This window comes from Saccopteryx bilineata, chromosome 6 (assembly GCF_036850765.1).
Source record: "Saccopteryx bilineata isolate mSacBil1 chromosome 6, mSacBil1_pri_phased_curated, whole genome shotgun sequence".
Lineage (NCBI taxonomy): Eukaryota > Metazoa > Chordata > Mammalia > Chiroptera > Emballonuridae > Saccopteryx > Saccopteryx bilineata.
In genome coordinates, this window is record NC_089495.1 from 60367909 (window position 1) to 60380448 (window position 12540).

The window sequence follows — 12540 nt, forward strand, 5'->3', positions numbered from 1 at the left end:
AGCCAAGGCTCCATTGGAGCAAAGTTTGCCCGGGCACTGAGGATGGCTCTGTGGCCTCTGCCTCAGGCGCTAGAATGGCTCTGGTTGCAACAGAGCGATGCCCCAGATGGGCAGAGCATTGCCCCCTGGTGGGCATGCCGGGTGGATCCCGGTCAGGCGCATGCAGAAGTCTGTCTGACTGCCTCCCATTTCCAACTTTAGAAAAAAAAAAAAAAAAAAAAAAGAAATAAAAAATTCCAGAGTTACTACTAAAGACTACTATTGGAAAGACTAAAAAAAAAAAAAAATACTGATTGCTTTAAAAAAAGCTGATCCCTCCCATCCAACAAAAGTTTTTCTTTGTGAGTGGGTTATAGATGAACTTTCTGATTTGCTAAAGCCTCTGATATCTTTATAATATAAATAAAAGAGAAAGTTTCTAAATGAAATGAAAATGACACAGTACTGTGATATGTTAAGCACAGTATCAAGTAGACATGGTTAAAAATGTTATGGGATTATGTTATCTTGTTAAATTGACTTTGGAAGATCCAAGCACCTTATTCAACAACAATAACCCTTAATTTAAATGGGACATATGTAATCTCAGTATCTTTCTCATATAACCTGATTTGTTAAATTATTATTTACAATACAAAGATATGAGCTGATATATCCTTTGCCACAGAATTTAAAATATATCTCTAAATCATGTCTTCAACTAATGCACTGATGAATGAAGAATGGGAAGATATTGAAGATAATGTAATTTTTAGTAGAATCGGTATGAATTATTTGTTCTTTACAGCAGAGTCACATTTTTATTTGATATTTAGTATTGAGTTACAAGGTAAGTACTGTAAAAAGGTGGACTTCTTAAAAAGTGATGATTTTTTCCTGATGAACAAGACATCACAACATTGATTCTGAAAGGTCATTGAGACCTCTAGAAACTAGCACACTGAGTTCAATTTTATTATTCATGCAATAGTAATAAAAAATAATAACTTAAGAATGTTGGACACCTGCTAAGTCATTATTAGATAAATGCTCATAATAATTAACTATCATGTGTTCACACACATCTGATCATTGAAAAACAGACCAAGTACATTCAGGAAAGCCCTTTTGTGCCACCTTGACTTGGGTTGCTGAGGAATGGTGAAATTTATGTTCTAGTAAAAAAAAAATTAAGCAGCTCTTTAATAGAAAAAAATAATTTATTAGATGGTTCTGTATCTCTTACAATATCTTGTATTATATTCTGTCAAATGCACAACATTTTGTAGCTATTTCTGTGAAAAGTGAAGGAATCAGTACAGTGAGGTCAGAATTTAAAGGAGGTAGTTTGGGAATACTGAGTGAGGGAATAGAAGAGGGATCAAAAGAAGGCAGTAAATGATACAACTAGAGAAATATGTGTGAAATGATATGGGGCTGCTAAAATACTGAGACTTAATCATAAGATTATAGTCATTCCTTACCCCCCCTTCCCCACACCTTACCAACACCAACAAAGCTCCTGTGTAGTAACAGTGGATAACAAATAAAGAGCTGAAAGATACAAAATCTGAGGAGGAATACTTAGGAAGTCAAAGTTCAGAGAGGAGAGCAAAACAACGAGGACCAAAGGAATTTGAAGACTCTACATCTGTAGCTAGGAAAATTTTTAAACAGAACCCAGCTCCTACCCAGATTAACGTAAAATTTCATGATGAAAGCCATTTTACCTCAGTTTCTATTATCCAATACATCATGTCCAGCTTTTAACCAAAAGTTGCAAGGCATGTTAAAAAGCAAATAAAAAACACAATCTGAAGAGAAAAAGCAAGTGTGACATTTAGTTATGACACAGATATTGAAATTAACATACATGTAATTTAAAGCAACTGTGATTATTTTGCTAAGGCATCTAATTAAAAAAGGGGTTAAGGTTGTAATATACTTGTGTAATCAAAAAGACAGAAATTCTAAAAAAACTGTAACAATGTAAATGAAAACCTAGAAGTCAGAAATATAACAGAAATGAAGACTTTTTAAATGAGTGCATCAGTAGACCTGACATGACTAAGGAACAAATTAGTGAGCCAGAAGATACATCAAGAGAAACTTTCCAAAGTGGAAAGCAAAGAGAAAATAATAATAATAATAATTTACAATTTAAAAATTGTAAATAACAACTGTACATATAAACACAGTTGGTAGCTGGATTAAATTTGGGCACCCACCTATTCTGCCAAATGTGACATGGTTCTTCCAGACACTCCATTGCCCCTCCCTGAGCTGCATCACTGTACACACCCCAAACTTCTCTAGGCCATGCTAGACTCCCATTGTGGCAGAAAGTGGCAGAGTCAAGGGTACTGATGGGGAGTGGGAGTTGTCCAAGAATTGGAGCACCAGGTGTCAGGAAATAATCAACTGACAACCAGACCCAGGAAAGTAGTGAAACAGTAAGGAACAGGTTTACATGTGAGTCAAAACTTCAATCCCTAGGCATATGTATTATTTTCCAATCTTGACATAATTGACACAAACTCAAAGACAATTTTTTTTATTTTTTTATTTTTATTTTATTTTTTGCATTTCAAGATGGCAACTGCAAAGCATTAAACTTTTTCCAAGTGGGGTTTTGTTTGACTGTACTGGTGGCATATGCATGTTGCTGGCTCTGTACAGCAACAAAGTAATGGAAACAATTTACTAGTATTTATTAAAGAATGCAAACTGCACACATTTAAGTTCTATGGCATATAAATTAGACTATGAAGTCTGATTAACTCTTTGTTTCTATAAATTGTTTATCTTGTACTGGGTAATATTTTTTCTTTGAGAGAAACAGAACCATTCCTTAAAATATCTGACTCAATGGCAGAAATGTTCTGTATATTGATTTTTTTTCTTATTGTAATTATGAAGATTTTATAAGTATATGGTATTATTCCATATACATAGGTTTGCATCGTGTATGTTGACAAATTTGTTAAATATTTATATGGTCTAGAATCATTTTATTGCATTTAAATTTAACTTAGGTATTTAATGTGCTTTTATACATTATTTCTTTCTTTGTTTCTGTTTCCTAAATACATATAGCATGAGATCATTTATCAGAGATGGTAACTTTCTTTTTTCCATGATCCTGAAATTCTTTAAAATTAGACTTACTGACAAAGAAAAAATAAGACCGCTGACATGGCCTTTGATTCATTTCTCTCCTGATTACTCTGGGAGAGGGAGGATGCTTCCTGGAATGAAGGAGACAAATGACAACCTAATTACTTTGCAAACTTGCTATGATTATCATCCTATAAATAGACAAAACATATCAATTTTTTTGTATTTTTCTGAAGTTGGAAACAGGGAGGCAGTCAGACAGACTCCCGTGTGCACCCAACTGGGATCCACCCAGCATGCCCACCAGGGAGCGATGCTCTGCCCATCTGGGGCATTGCTCTGTTGCAACCAGGGCCATTCTAGCACCTGAGGCAGAGGCCATGGAGCCATCCTCAGCACCCAGGCCAACTTTGCTCCAATGGAGCCTTGGTTGGGGGAGAGGAAGAAAGAGACAGAGAGGAAGAAGAGGAAGGGGGTGGAGAAGCAGATGGGCGCCTCTCCTGTGTGCCCTGGCCGGGAATCAAACCCGGGACTCCTGCACGCCATGCTGACGCTCTATCACTGAGCCAACTGGCTAGGGCCCTCAAATTTTTTTTAAATAAAGAAGCATTGTTATAGCCTGGCCAGGCAGTGGTGGAACAAATAGAGCATCAAACTGGGACGTGGAGAACCCAGGTCGCTGGCTTGAGCTCGGGCTCATCTGGTTTAAGCAATGCTCACCAGCTTGAGCCCAAGGTCATTGGCTTGAGCAAGGAGTCATTTGGTCTGCTGTAGCCCCCCAGTCAAAGTGCATATGAAAAAGCAATCAATGAACAACTAAGATGCCACAAAGAAGAATTGATGCTTCTCATCTCTCTCCCTTCCTGTCTTTCTGTTCCTATCTGTCCCTCACTTGTCTCTGTCACACAAAAAAGAAAAGAAAAGAAAGAAGCGTTATTATAAAGGGCTATAAACAAGTTGTCCTTGGTTTAGCATTTCTTATGTCAAACAAACCTGAGATCAAGGGATTTGGGATGTATAGCTTTCTGTAGAATATCATATAAACTATATAGCATCTAAGATATAAAATACAGTTGTTTTATAACCTATGTGCTCCCTACTTCATGAACTTTTATAATATGTATACCTTATTAGTGACCAATTCATTACCCTGAGCCATAGATGCCATGTCTAATATGTGAAGGAAGAAACATCTCAAGTATTTCTGTTTCACTTATAACTCTTTATTGATTTGACCATTAGAAATATTAGTAAAGCTTGATAATGGGCAAGATATGCGATTTGTTTGACTCTAATTTGACAGTCTAATTCTTTGCATTGTTATAAAAACATTTGCATTTAAATGCAAATAAAATATTGGTAATTCAGGCCCATAAATTTTAAGCAACTTGCTCAATAAATTTTTTGAGTTTTCAAATAATGCTATTTGAGATTAAACCATTTATCTAGAAAAAAAGAGGAAAATGTTGATACCATTACACACAATTATATGAACTAAAAACGTTTTAGAAGCTGTCAACATCTTGGTCTATCAACTTTAACAGCAACCTATAAAAATGTTCTTGTTTTGTACATCTTTAATTTGGAAAGCAGAGAAGCATGTTGTTCTGCAGCTTCCATAACATCTGTCACTCACATCGGGGACATAAGTTTATTTCCATAGATCATCTTATCTGTACTGAAGTTTTTGTCATAAATCTTGATCTTTAGTAAGTAAATTCATGAACCTTATAATTGACATAGTATATAGAATTGTATATATAGCATGGAAGCATCTCTAATGTTGATTTTACTTAATCTTTAACCTGACATATTGCAGGTTTTACAGTAGCAGTTCTCACATTGAGACTCCATCTGTTAATGATAGGAAACAACATTGTTATACTCCAGGAAGCTGCCAAAAAGTGTAAATGACTTGGTATGTAGCTAACTGGAGTTCAGGTAAACCCAGCGATGCTTTTTTAAATTTTCCATTCACACAGGAATAACTTCTGAACACAATGACTGATAGAATTGTTGTAGATCAGACTTCTTAAGACACCATAGAAACAGTAATAAGTATCTATTGCTGTCGATATGCAGAAATTCCATTAGCATTTGTCAGAAAGAACCTAGGCATTCTGACAGAACTATTAAACCTACTAGTTCATATAAATTAGCTAAATTAAGGTTACCAAATGCTTTCTTGAGCCTTACCAGTATCTTGATTATATTTGTTACAGTATTTCAAAAATCCTTCCAGGCATGCCAAAGTGCGATAATGTGTGCATTCAAAAGTAAATAAGACTAGTGCTTCTTAACCAATAGTCTTTTCCAGGTCAGATGAATAAATTTTCATTTGACACCTACTGTGTGCCAGAAAGTTTGTTGAGTGCTGGATCTACAGATTATGCAAAGCATATTTTCTTACCTCAAATAGCACACCAATTAGTTACTGAGAAAGATATACAGGCATGTAACTAGAAAGCAATCCATTAAACACAAATATGGGGTGGGAGGAGAACTGATAACATAGCAGTGTAAGATAATGAAAAGAGTTCAGAGTTTTTACTAAAACTACTTTAAAAACAGCCTTTAATATATATCATACTTTTTAAGTAAATGACATTGAGAAAGTTTTATAATTTCTATAATTTTATTTTCTTGTCTGTAAAGTAGGAGATATACTTACTGAGTAGTTTTATTTCAAAGATTAAAATAAATTTACAAATTTATAAAATTTCACAGAAGAAATATAATAAACTCAGAAATTTTCACATGAGATTTGAAGACTAGGTGTCTTAGTTTAAGGTCTATAATAAATTATCCTAAAATAGGTATTTTAAACAGCAAACATTTATTACAGTTCTGGAAGGTGGAAAGTTTAAGATAAAGGTGTTTGCAGATCTGGTGTCTGAGAGCCCATTTTCTGATATTCAGATAGCCTTTTCCTTGTATCTTTTTATGGTGGAGAGTAGAGAGAGAGAGAACCTGTTCATGCCTCTTCTTACAAAAATCTTATTACTAAAGGTCCCACCCTTATACCCTAATCATTATCCCAAAAGCACCATCTCCAAATACTATCATATTGGAAGTTAGAATTTCAACTCATAAATTTTGAGGGGGACATGTTCAGTCTATCACATTAGATTTGTTTTACCAGGTGGGGAAAGGGAGAGAAATAACAGAAAAGATATATAGGCTCTTGAAAACACATCCTATGTTTAGAAGGTGGCATATACTATCGTGTGTCTCTGTACTGTGGATCTGGAATTATAAAATAAGATGGTGAGAATACAAGTTAAAATGATAGATGAAGTAGTTCTTTAAATTAGATATCTCTCTTTTGAATAATGGTTATTTTTTATAATGGATTAAGCAAAAACAGATAAAAACATATGTCCCTATTCTGTAAATAATACGAACAGTTGCCAGTGTGAAATAATTTGAAAATAAACTCACTAAATAGAACATAAGGTTGACAGTTTTTTGATGACTAAATTCAGGTTTAGAAGTATTTTTATCAACAATACATATAATGACTCTGTAAGACAGTAAATATATCCCTGTACTGAAATCCATCCTATGAGAAAAATATATATGGTCAGACCATAGATGGTAATTTGGAATGGATTTCCACATTGAAAAATAGGCTGGGGACAGATTTAAGTACTGGATTTCATTAAGCCAATGAGGAAAGGAGATGGGTATGTATCATCTACTTAGCTACCTTTTCTTAAGTTTTGAAATGGTCTTTTGGGGAAAAAAAAGGGGGCTTTCAGTGCAAAATATATGTAAAATAAGAGTATAATTTGAACTAAATTAGTCATTATTAAAATGAATAAAATCATTCAAAAGAAAAGAACACTCTAAATAGTGTTCCTGATATTTTGTGTTTTACTACAAGAAAGTACAGAGTTTTGATCTGTCCTATAACAAGGATTGTATATGAATCTTAAATTGTTATAAATGTCATAATTCAATGCACTGATCATGATAAGTAAAGAGAAAAAAATTTCTCCTTAGGTATGTGGGCATGTTTCTAGGAATACAGTGAGGCATACTATTGTTGTTGTCTGGAGAAAAGGATTAATTGAAAGTAATTGATGAAAGGTAAAGAAAGGTGATGAAAGTAAAGAAAAAAAGAAACCTATAGACACAGAGAAGTGTGGGGATTGCAGAAGGGAAAAGGGACCAGAGGGTGGAGGAAGGTAAAGAGGGGATAGATGTAATGGAGGGAGACTTGACTTGAGGTGGTGAACATACAAAACAATACACAGATAATGTATTATGGAATTGTGCACCTGAAACCTGTATAATTTTATTAACAAATGTCACCCCAATAAATTCAATGTTATTTTAATCTGGAGAAATAAAGAATGATAAGAAAGAAATACTTCAAATTCTGACATTTTTTAAAACAAAAAATGAGATTTTATCATTACATTTAGATAATTCTTTCAAAAATATCTTTTGTTATATTGAAAATAGTGATAACTAGAATATCAGGGTAAAATTAAATTGTGTCCTGTGGAATTTGAAATGTTTTACTTTGGGCCCTGGCCAGTTGGTTCAGTGGTAGAGTGTCAGCTCAGCATGGATATCCCAGGTTCGATTACCAGTCAAGGCACAAAGGAGAAACAACCATTTGCTGCTCCACTCCTCTCACTCCCTCATCTCTCTCTCTCTTTGTCTCCCACAGACCTGGCTCAATTAGTTTCAGCACATTGGCCCAAGTCCTGAGGATGGCTCCATGAAGCCTCCACCTCAGACACTAAAAATAACTTAATTGCAGCATGGGCCTAGATGGGCAGAGAGTAGCCTCAGAAAGGGGTTGTTCGGTGGAACCCAATCAGGCAGCATGTGGGAGTCTGTCTCTCTCTCTCTCTCTCCCTTCCTCTTACTTAGAAAAAAAAATGTTTCACTTTGAGATTTTTATTACTAATTAACTATTATTCTTTACAGAGAGTTTAAATTAGAATCAGAAATGAAAGAATTTAAAATTATGGTATAAATCTTCTAAAATAAGTTTCTGCAGTGTTTCTTTTGTTTTTTACATAATTACTAATATATATCTTATAAGAAACAATTTTTAAAATATGTTTTGATAACATGTTAAAATTTAAAGTATAATACAAATATACATATATGATCCATATTAAAATTTACAAAGCAGATGTTAATTTTTCATTATCAATGTGTATTTTATAAGGTTATTGTGGTTTAACTATAAACATTTTTATGCTTTCATATTTTTAGTTCACTTTCATAAGGCACCTTTAATGAGGTACATAATTAATTGCTTTAGTTGTTTATTTATAGAATTATCACTTTAACTCAAATTAATTTTACTTATTCAAAAGGTCTGTACTTTTAGTTTTATAAATAAAAATAAATAAAAACTTGTTACCATTTATCATAAACTTTAAACTCTATCTATTGTTATGATATATTCTAATTAAATAAATTTATATTTCAACATTATTAAAGGTTTAAATTTTTTCAGCATAATCTACCATATTGCATCAAATTTAAGATTTTCAGTGAATTATTTTGTTTAGACTTAACTGCAGACATGCTTAAATTAACCAAAAGAAATATTGATACTGTCATTTTACTCCAAATGAGAGATCAAATATTAAGTAGAAATTAAAATTTTTTCTTCTTATTTACTCACTCATATTCACTCATTCAAAAATAAAATACAGAATACTGAGTTAGGAAAAGTTTTTGATCACTATAAGGTGAAAAACATAGTGTCTCTGATTCAAAAATATACACGTGTATGTATATTTATCTGGTAGCCTAATGTGTTCTTAATTTAAGTGTGAAAATATTATTTTTTCTCGCATTGAGAAAGTAGTACAGTGTCATGAATTTATTCTTACTTAGATGTGTCATATCTATGGGACTCCTGCTGAAATGCTGCTACTGTTTTAGATATTTACCTGAGTTTTGGTGTTTAATTCCTTTTTATGCATTGTTTGGTCCAATTTTATAATATTTTGTTGAATATTATTGCCTCTATATTCATAAAACATATTAATATGTAGGTTATTTTTCTTGTAATATTTTTGTCCGGTTTTGATGTTAGGTGTAATTCTGGCCAGATAGAATGAATTAGTATTTTCTTCTACATTCTGAAAAAAATATAAAGAGAATGGTATAATTTCATCATTAAATATTCAGTAGAATTCACCAGTAAACAGAGTAGGCCTGATATATTCTATTTTTGGAAGGTTAATTATTGATTCCATTTATTTCATAGAGATAAATGGGCCGACTCGGATTATCTGTTTCTTTCTAGTGTGAGTTTTGGCAAATTGTGTCTTCTAAAAAAATGATCTATTTCTTTCAGGTTATTAAATTTGTGGCCATATTATTGTCAGAATATTCTTTTATTATCTTTTTTTTATAGATTTTATTTATTTATTTATTTATTTATTTATTTATTTATTTATTTATTTATTAGGGGGGGTGGGGAGAAGCAGAAAGCATCAACTAGTAGTAGTTGCTTCCTATATGTGCCTTGACTGGGCAAGCTCAGGGGTTCAAATTGGCGACCTCAGCATTCCAGGTTGACGCTTTTTCCACTGCACCACCACAGGTCAGGTTCCTTTATTATCCTTTTAATGTCTATAGAATATCCAGTGATGTTTGCTCTTTGATTTCTGGTATTAATAATTTGTATCCTCTTTCTTTTTTTCTTAGTTAGCCTGACTAAAAACTTATCTAATTTATTGTTTTGCAAAGAACCATATTTTGGTTTTACTAATTTTCTTTATTGACTTCCTATTTAAATTTCATTCATTTTTGCTATACTTATTATTTATTTTTTCTGCATACTTTAGATTTAATTTTCCCAATTTTTTTAAGTGTCCTAAAGTGGCAACTAAGATGATTAAATAAACTTTCTTTGCCTTTCTATAGCTGAAAATATCTTTATTTTATCCTATAATTGCATATTATGATGCAGTACCAATTTCTAGACCCAGAATTTATTTTGCTCAGAATTTTGTATTTATTATGTTATTTTGTAATATTGTGTTGTTGATGAGAAATTAGGTATAACACAATTCTCTTTTTCTTTTTTATTAGCATGTTATGTTTTCTTCTTTTGAAACTTCACAAGATTCAAACTACCTGTCATTGAATATTAAATCTATTCCTTCCTGAAACTGTAAACTTAATCTAATAATATTTATTTGTTCTCAAATTAATTGAAGCTACTTTAAATTTACCTGGCTTTCTTGCATAGCCTCACCTTGTTGACTTTCACTACACAATTTGGTCCAATTAAAATGATTTACTTGATTTCCCACACTTGATAGACTTTTTCTTTAAGCCATCTTATAGCTTTTGATGTCTAGTAAATTTATCATTCTCTTGACTTAATTCTCAACAGAAAGATGGGTTTTAATCTGTATCTGTTTTTATTAAAGGGTTTTTTTCTGCTTCACTTTTAGCTTGTTAGGGATGGGAAAGATGACAGAGTTATCTCTTCCAACACTTGAAGTTATAGAATTCTTGGCCTGTCTCTGTCCCTTTGTTTTTTGCTAATTAAGTGACCAGTTCTTTTTTGATGTCTTTTCTTCAGTTCCTTGTCAAATATAGCACATTGAGATAAAAATGTTTAGTGAGTGCACTAATGTATACCTTTCTCAAAATGCTTCAGCATTTTGTTCCATGTCACAGACATCTGTAAGTGAAGGAGAAAAAATATATATAAATAGAAGAAAAATGGACAGAAAACTTCAACAGAAAGAAGACTCAGATTGAAGTGGTATCCTTAATCTTCTGTGGTTATTTAAATACAGGGAAGTATGAATTTTCATCTGTCCTTTAACATAGGGTTTTATAGAAACCTTAAATTTTTGTTAATAATGTCAAAACTCAATGCATTGGTCATGATATGCAAATAGAAAATATTACTAGTCAGATAAGAAAATGAGGTAGAGAGCATGAGTAATTAATGCCACCTCAGATTTGATCAATGGCAGAACTAGGATGGAGAGCCAGACAGTGCATCTTCAGACACTGAACCACTAATTTCTACCTAATACAGTAGTTTATATGTAATTCTATTGTCTTGAGAAAGTTGGCTTGATCTTTCTGATATCAACATGCAGAGCAAGATAACTACAGATAGAAGTAACATTAAATTATGTCACTAGACTCAAAGATTTTTTTGTTTGTTTTTCATAGAGTGGTAGAAAAATTATAATGAAACATTGAGGGTCCAACTGAATTTAAAAGATTTTTTTTAAATCTAGAAACATAAAGCAATGACCAAAGCATTGTTTTCTTGTTTAGTTTTAATCAGCATGTGAAGAAACTGTTAATCTCAGGCATATTCCATTAGACCAGATCTGCAAGTAAAAAACTAAGAAATTATCTATTATGGTGTTAGGCTATAGATTCAATTAAGTTTTTCTACCCTAAGAAAATTGTTCACAATTCTTATTATTTATTGCAACTTAGATAGACATTTCATACTTATAGGACAATAGAGTATTAATTGAGTGTACACATATACATTTGTACTCATTTTGATACATAAAATAATCATTTACTTTTTGTACATTCTTTGGATACAGAATTTATTTAATTAAAATATCTCAATAACCAATTAAATATTTTCTTGGTGCTGCTAAAACAAAAATGAATACTTTTATTAGCAACAGAAGAAGGAAATATGTTGCAATAACTCATGTGATGTTTATTCTTTTAAAAGAATAAAATATTTTAGTCACTGGGTCAGCTTCAGGCATTTTTTTTAACATACAGCAGTTAATGAAATATGTAGCTTTTTAACACATTTTTCATACATGAGATTTCATTAAAGAAATTGAACAATATTTATACATTGCCACTATTGACATTATACTTTAAATTTAATAATACCAGTTCTGTATTCACATATTTCTCACTCTCCTCCACATATACACCAAAACCATATTTTCTATAAAATTATAATTCTTTACTACTTCTTAAATAATTCTCATTAAGACTAAAGAAACACAATTTTTTTTTTTTTGTATTTTTCTGAAGCTGGAAACGGGGAGAGACAGTCAGACAGACTCCTGCATGCACCCGATGGGGATCCACCCGGCACGCCCACCAGGGGCGAAGCTCTGCCCACCAGGGGGCGATGCTCTGCCCCTCCCGGGCGGCTCTGCCGGGACCAGAGCCACTCTAGCGCCTGGGGCAGAGGCCAAGGAGCCATTCCCAGCGCCCGGGCCATCTTTGCTCCAATGGAGCCTTGGCTGCGGGAGGGGAAGAGAGAGACAGAGAGGATGGAGGGGGGGGGTGGAGAAGCAAATGGGCGCTTCTCCTGTGTGCCCTGGCTGGGAATCGAACCCGGGTTCCCCGCACGCCAGGCCGACGCTCTACCGCTGAGCCAACCGGCCAGGGCCAAGAAACACAATTTTTTAATGAAAAACTGATATGTAAGATATGTAGTGA